The sequence below is a fragment of the Psammomys obesus genome, unplaced genomic scaffold (assembly GCF_907164565.1).
Source record: "Psammomys obesus unplaced genomic scaffold, mPsaObe1.curated_primary_1811, whole genome shotgun sequence".
Classification (NCBI taxonomy): Eukaryota; Metazoa; Chordata; class Mammalia; order Rodentia; family Muridae; genus Psammomys; species Psammomys obesus.
Genome location: NW_026596051.1, coordinates 13,119,034 through 13,125,671, shown reverse-complemented (window position 1 = coordinate 13,125,671; position 6,638 = coordinate 13,119,034).

Here is a 6,638-nt window from a genome sequence, read left to right as displayed (position 1 = left end):
TGTGTGCATGTGCGCGTGCAAATGGGCCCAGGTAAGCCGAAGAGGGCACTGGGTCCCCTGGAGGTGGAGTTACAGGCAGTTGTAAGCTATGCAACTCAGATGAAAAACTCAGGTCTCTGCTGAGCCATCACTCTAGCCTCCAAGTTACTTTCACTCGGTAAATCTTCATGGTCACTAATAGGTCACAGGTGTGGTAGATACTGGCCTCTCTGCCACGGTGTCACACATTAAGCACATCTTCTGCATACATTGAAGTTCTCTGATTTTTTTTCTCCCCTTGTTATTTTCAGACAGGGTCTTGCGATGTGTCTGAGAATGGTCTTGAATTGGATTTGTTGTCCAGACTGACCTTAACTTCACAGTGAGCCTCCTGCTTCAGCCTACAAAATTTCTGAGGCTTCAGACATGTGATGCTATATTCGGAGGCATCCAGCCTTTTGACATTTTGATACTGCATTGGCATCTACAAACAAGTTAGGCAGTATCTATAGCTCTCCTGGGACACATGTGGCCAGAGGGCTTAGACATACCTGGTAGGTCTCTGAGCCCACTTCCCCAGTATGATCTGTTCCTCTTACAACATGGACTTTAAGCAGTTTTCCTGCACGCCTCCACATGCTGTGCTGCAGGAAAGGCTTCCCTGCCTGCTGGCTCCTCATACAAGCCCCTTACCACCCACCCTTTGAACTCATGCCTTCTCCATGACCCAGAGCAGCGCACTGTCAAGCTACTCCACAGAGTCCTGCTGCAGGCAAAGCCCCATCCACTCCACTCTCCACCTGTCTGTCCTGCTTAGCATCTCTAACAATAGGGTGTGTGGCTAGGTGTGGTGGGGGCCAGCCACGGATAGGACACTTATTGTAAAATATCCAGATGAGCTAAAACCATTGAGGTCAGCTAATTAGAGAAAATAAGCCAGTGTTTGAAAAGACCACAGCAAAGATCTCTGTGCTGGCTAGAGTACCTCCATGGTTCAGTGGCACCCCAGGATAATCCATCTAAAACTCAACAGTTTTATTTGGAGGTGTGGTAGAATTCCATTTGATTTTTCCCTTTTATTTAAAATTCTTACAAACATCCAGGTGTGGTGGCACATACCTTTAATCCCAGCACTTGGGAGGCAGAAGAAGATGGATGTCCATGAGTTCGAGGCCATCCTGCTCTACAGGGTGAGTTCTAGGACAGCCAGAGATATGTAATAACACCTTGTCTCAAAGAAAAACCAAATAGGGCTGAAGAAATGGCTCAGCAGTTAAGAGCACTGGCTGCTCTTCTGGAGGACCTGGGTTCACGTCCTAATACCCACATGGCAGCTCACAACTGTTACTTCACAAGTCGATGCACCTAGCCCACTTCTAGGTTGCCTAGCCACTTGTGATGTCATCATTGGTTACCGAGGCCAGGAGCCCAGGATAAAAGGACCCTGCCTCTCACTTCCCTCTCTCTTCCTGTCTGCTCTCTCCCCTTTCTCTGTCAGGGGGGCCCCTTCCCCCCACCATGTCTGTTTCTCTTTCTCCCCTTCCCCCCTCTCTCCATCTTCATCCAATTAATATCTTTCATATCAAATCTGTCATGTGTAGTGTATTTTTAACAACTGTAATTCCTGTTCCAGGGAGATCCAACATACTAACACAGATAGACCTGCAGGCAAAACACCATGTACATAGAGTAAAAAATAATAATTGTGTCAATGACAACAAATAATAACAAAGTTAAATAATAAAAAATGTTAAAAACAAAAAACAAAAACAAATGAGCTTTTAAAGATGCCAAAACATGGAACTAAACCATAAATAAAGAGCAGCCTCCTGAGAAGCCCAGGGGCTTTGTGTTGGCTGGGGGATCTGGAGCCCCCACCCCTAAATCGTTTTATTTCAGGCCTAATTCCCTTCCCTTGAGGTATGAGACAGCACTCACCTAAGAAGAGTAGTTGTGCAGATAAACTGGACTATGTTGCATAATGATTTTGAAATGTCTGGGAGTCATCCTAAGTTTGGCTTTGGGCAAACGGTGCGTGTGGACTCACATATTCAGGTGGGGAAGCAAGAGGGCCATGGAGAAACCCAGTCATCCATTCCAAGAATGCTTTTGGCCTCCCACTGAGCACAGCTTTCGTTTAGGCTATGAATATTTATTGGCCACCTGTTAAAAGTGGCATTCTGAAAAGGTGACCGGCCTTTAGGAGGACAAGAGTAAAACAAGAGGCAGGCTCACACATCCTGAGGGTTGGAGGGCAGTCCCGCTTCCAGATGGCGATGCCCGGGAGGGATTTCTGGAGTACCATGCCCTTTCTAGAGCCCCCTTCAGAGCTGTGCCTCAGAAAATAGAGAAACCAGTGCAGTCAGGGGCTGTCCCAGAACACACGGAATAGAAAACCACCTAGGCTTTTCTGAGGGAGGAGCCAGGCTGCAGGAGTTAGGGAAGAGCTGGATGGAAAGACCTGGAGGACTGAGGTGTGACAGCCTGGAAGAGAGATGTGGCAAGGCTGGGCAGCTGCAAACTGGTTGAGGGGACAGCAGCTGTGAGGCAGGGTGGTCTGTGTCTGCACACCCGAGAGTGCCCTGGGCAGGGATTGGTGCATTTTTCCCACCCATAGCCAGCCTTTTGGGGCAGAGATTTTGGAAGCTGCTAAAGGCTTCCTGTAGTCCCAGCTGTCCTGTCTGGCTCAGTGAAGACCAGGCCCAGGGCCTGTGAGTCAAGGGCCTTGTGTCTTCCTGAGAGGTCAGAGTGGACGCTCTCAGAGACCTCACACCTACGCCTTCCCAGCTAGAGTCCTCTCTTCTCTTTACCAGGAAAGGGCTGAATCACAGGGAAAGAGGTCTGTGTCAGATGGGACATCTAGGAACTTGATCACAGGGTCCTTCCAGACCTGTCTGGGACTCTCTGTCACTGGGGACTGCTAAGTCTATCTTCACCCAGTTCCAGGAAAGGATGACACATGAAATAGGTCCACCTGTGCTCTCCTGCCCCCTGGTGGCCACCCCATCTTAGTGGCATAGGACTGAACCCATCTTAGGAGTCAGAAGTTGGCATTCACTTATTCCCACATGTCTGAAATATTTGCTGAGCACCAGCAGACCCTCAGGACTCTAGAACTGTGCTGTCCATATGGCAGACACACGCGCCCTGACAATTGAAGGGTAATAAATGCAGACTGAGACATACAGTTGGTGTAATACATATTTTGTGTCAAAGACTTAGTGTTTTAAAAAAAAGTAAAGTCTGGGTGTTGGGGGTGCCAGTAGGCTAGCTCAGCAGTTAAGGACACTAGCTGCTTTTGCAGAGGACCCAGGTTCAGTTCCCAGAACCTGCGCAGCAGTTTATAACCACATATAATTCCAGTTCCACCAGATCCACCCTCCTGGATCTACTTCTGGCCTCCTTGGGCACCTGCACACACACGGTGCACATACATGCAGGTAAAACACTCATACACATAAAATTTTTTTTTTTTTGGTTGTTTGGTTTGGTGTTTGGTATTTCTCTGTGTCACCCTGGCCATCTTAGAACTCACTCTGTAGACCGGGCTGGCCTTGGACTCACAGAGATCTGCCTGCCTCTGCCTCCTGAGTGCTGGGCTTAAAGGCGTGTTCTGCTACCCCACTGCCACCCTGCTCAGTATATCTGTTTTAAAAAATAAAAGATAGTAACCATTTTGATATAGACTGTACGCTGAACTGCTAATGTTTTGGATAAGTTGTGGCAAATAAGATATGATTAAAATCTAGCTCGTCTGCTTCTCTTTGTTCCTGATGTGTGTGCCAGAAAGCATTTCAGTTCCTTACAGGCTGATTTCTGCTTCTGTTAGAGAGCGTTCTTCTAGACCATCAGATCCTGGACATTTGGATCACAAAGATAAGTCTCCACGTTGCCATTACCAACTCTATTTAGTGCTTTGAAAAGTACTGCTCAGACTGGCCTGGGGGTGCAGGCATAAGCCCAGCTCTCAGGCACGAGGACAAAAGATGAGAAATGCAAGTCGGTCTTGGGCTACCTGCTGCTACTTCAAGGCCAGACTGGGTGACAGTGAGATTCTGTATCAGAATAAAAAGTGTAGACAGGGCAGGGGATGTAGTTAAGCAGTAGAGAGTTGGCCTAACAGGAGCAAAACCAAGGTTCATTCCCCAGACCTAGAAAAGGAAAAAGCTTGCATTTTTTTCCCCTCAAAAGTCCCACCTCACATCTTCCAGGAAAGGATGGTCATTTTAACCCCAAGAAGCATAGAAGCCACTGGCAGCAGACAGATGACAATGAAACTTCCCCACAAACCACAGAGCAATTGCTGATGTCCTTGAAGGCAAGGAGGGTTCTCCAAGACACAGCTGCTCTGCTTCTTTAAAATTTGTACTTATTTCAGGAGGAGGGGTGTTTTGCCTGTTTCTGTCTTGCTGTGCTAAGTGCCCACTGAGGGTGTGATGGCTAAAGAAACGCCATGTTGTTCTAGGTATCCATCTTGGTACCAAATAGCCATCTGTCTCTGACTCAAGTTCCTGGAAGATAAGTTCTCGGCAACCCTGATTCCTTGACCCCCACCCGGAAATGTACAGACATGACCATCTGCTATGACTGACTGCTGACTTGGCTTCTGTAACTTGCTTATGCAGACAGTAAAGGATATTCTGAAGTCACCCTGACCATCTTTCTGATTCTGGTAGAGCAGAACAGCTCCTGTGGTCTTCATCTTTAAAAGCCCCTCCTACACCTGCTTCTGTGTGGCATGACTCTGATTTGAGTTGGAGACTGCAGCCTTGCTAGCATATCTAATAAAGTCCAGTAATTATAATCTGACTTGATTATAATTATAATCAAGTCAGATTATAATTACTGGTGGTCTTTCCCAGTCATCCCAAACTCTGTAACAAGAGCAGCAGACCCCCTCGGATCTGGAGTAATGGATGTTTGTGGGCCACATGTAGGTACTGTGTTGTTGGTTATTAATATTTATTATTGATTTATCTTTTAGTTAAACAGTGGTTATTCCTAAACCATCTCTATACCCAAATCACCACACAGACTAGTATTTATTTAATTAACCTAGAGCACAATTCTGGGCAATGATTACTCCATCCTAAACCTCAAGCCCACATAGTTTTCTCCCATTCAGATTTCCCACATTATACTTGCTTTTAGTCATATCTTATGTCTGGTTTATCTCCCCTCATGGTTGCAAGTCCTCCTCTCCAACTCCTCACACTTACTTCCTCCTCATCCCCTCAGGACCAGGATGTCCACCCTATTCTCTCCATTGCACAGCATTGGCTGGTTGTTTTATTGAAAGTACAGAGAACAAATGGTGGCAAGTTTACATAAACTTGAGACAGGCAGTGCTTAGAATAAACATCACAATGCAATATCCAGATTGAAAACAGATAGTGGGGTAAAGAAATCAGCATTTGAATGAACAAGGGTAAATTGTATAATTCCACAAAAACATTATACCAACAGTGCTGGGAATCACACCCCAGCCCTCTACAAAGAACAGCCAGTGCTCTTGACCTCTGAGCATCTCTCCAGCCCCAAAGTACAGCCTCCTAGATTGTGAGTTAGGACTCCAAAGGAGGGAAGTTGTTTTGTTTCTCTTTGTTTTTGTTTTTTGAGACAGGGTCCCACTATGTATACCAAGCTGGCCTGGAACTCAAAGAGATCTACTTGCCTTTGCCTGCCAAATGCTAGGATCAAAGTGCTGGACCACCATACCTGGCTTTCCAGTATGTAAGAGCTGTCAACCATAAAAGGTTTCTGATTGTAAAAAACAAAAACTTCATCAAAATCAAACGGAAAATGACTCCCGGGTATTTCTGGCTGTGCCCTACTATGTTGCATTGCGGGGCTTCACTGCAGCCTCAAAACACACCACCGGCACCCGCTATGCTGTGTGTGTCCTCAGACCAAAATGTAGCAGAGTTTTAGCAGAGCTAGTGTGTCTGCCATGAATTCAGGAGTGATGGCACCTAGGCTTTGAAATAGCCTTTTGTAAATACCCAGTTGACTCTGAGGGTTCTCAGAGCCTTTGCATAACTTGGTCCCCAGACATACCTAGCAAACCAGGAAGTATCTTATGGCTGAGAGTTGCTTAGGCAATGGTTCTTTCAGACAACTCCTAGATCAGATAGGTTTTGGTATGTGGAAATTGACTTGCTAAAAGTACCTTTTGTGTAACAGTCAAGAGCTTCTGAAAAGCTCCTAGGTGTTCAGTCCTTCAGAGGCTGATCCCCTGCTGCGGAGGAGCCTGAATTCATCCTGCAGTGTCTCTCTTTCTCAGATCCATTGGCCGGAGGAGCCCGGAACACAGACAAGAACAAAATACCTGAGACTATTGTAAATTACAAACTACAAGGCTTTCACTGCACATAACAGATACGTAATGGTTTAACTACAGAAAACAAAGACTCAACACTTTCCTACCATCAACCCTCAGCATACACAAATTGGGGTCTGGATCATAATTGTGTTAAAATGTTTGATTTTGAAAATTGTAGTTTGGGTTGCTGACTTGAGTTTCACAAAAAAAAAAAAAAAAAAAAAAAAAAAAAAAAAAAAATGGGGGGGGGGGAAAAAAAAAATATAAAAAAAAATTTAAAAAAAAATTTTTCCCAGTATAAAGAAATTAGTGCTCAAAACAAAAAGGAACAAAAAAA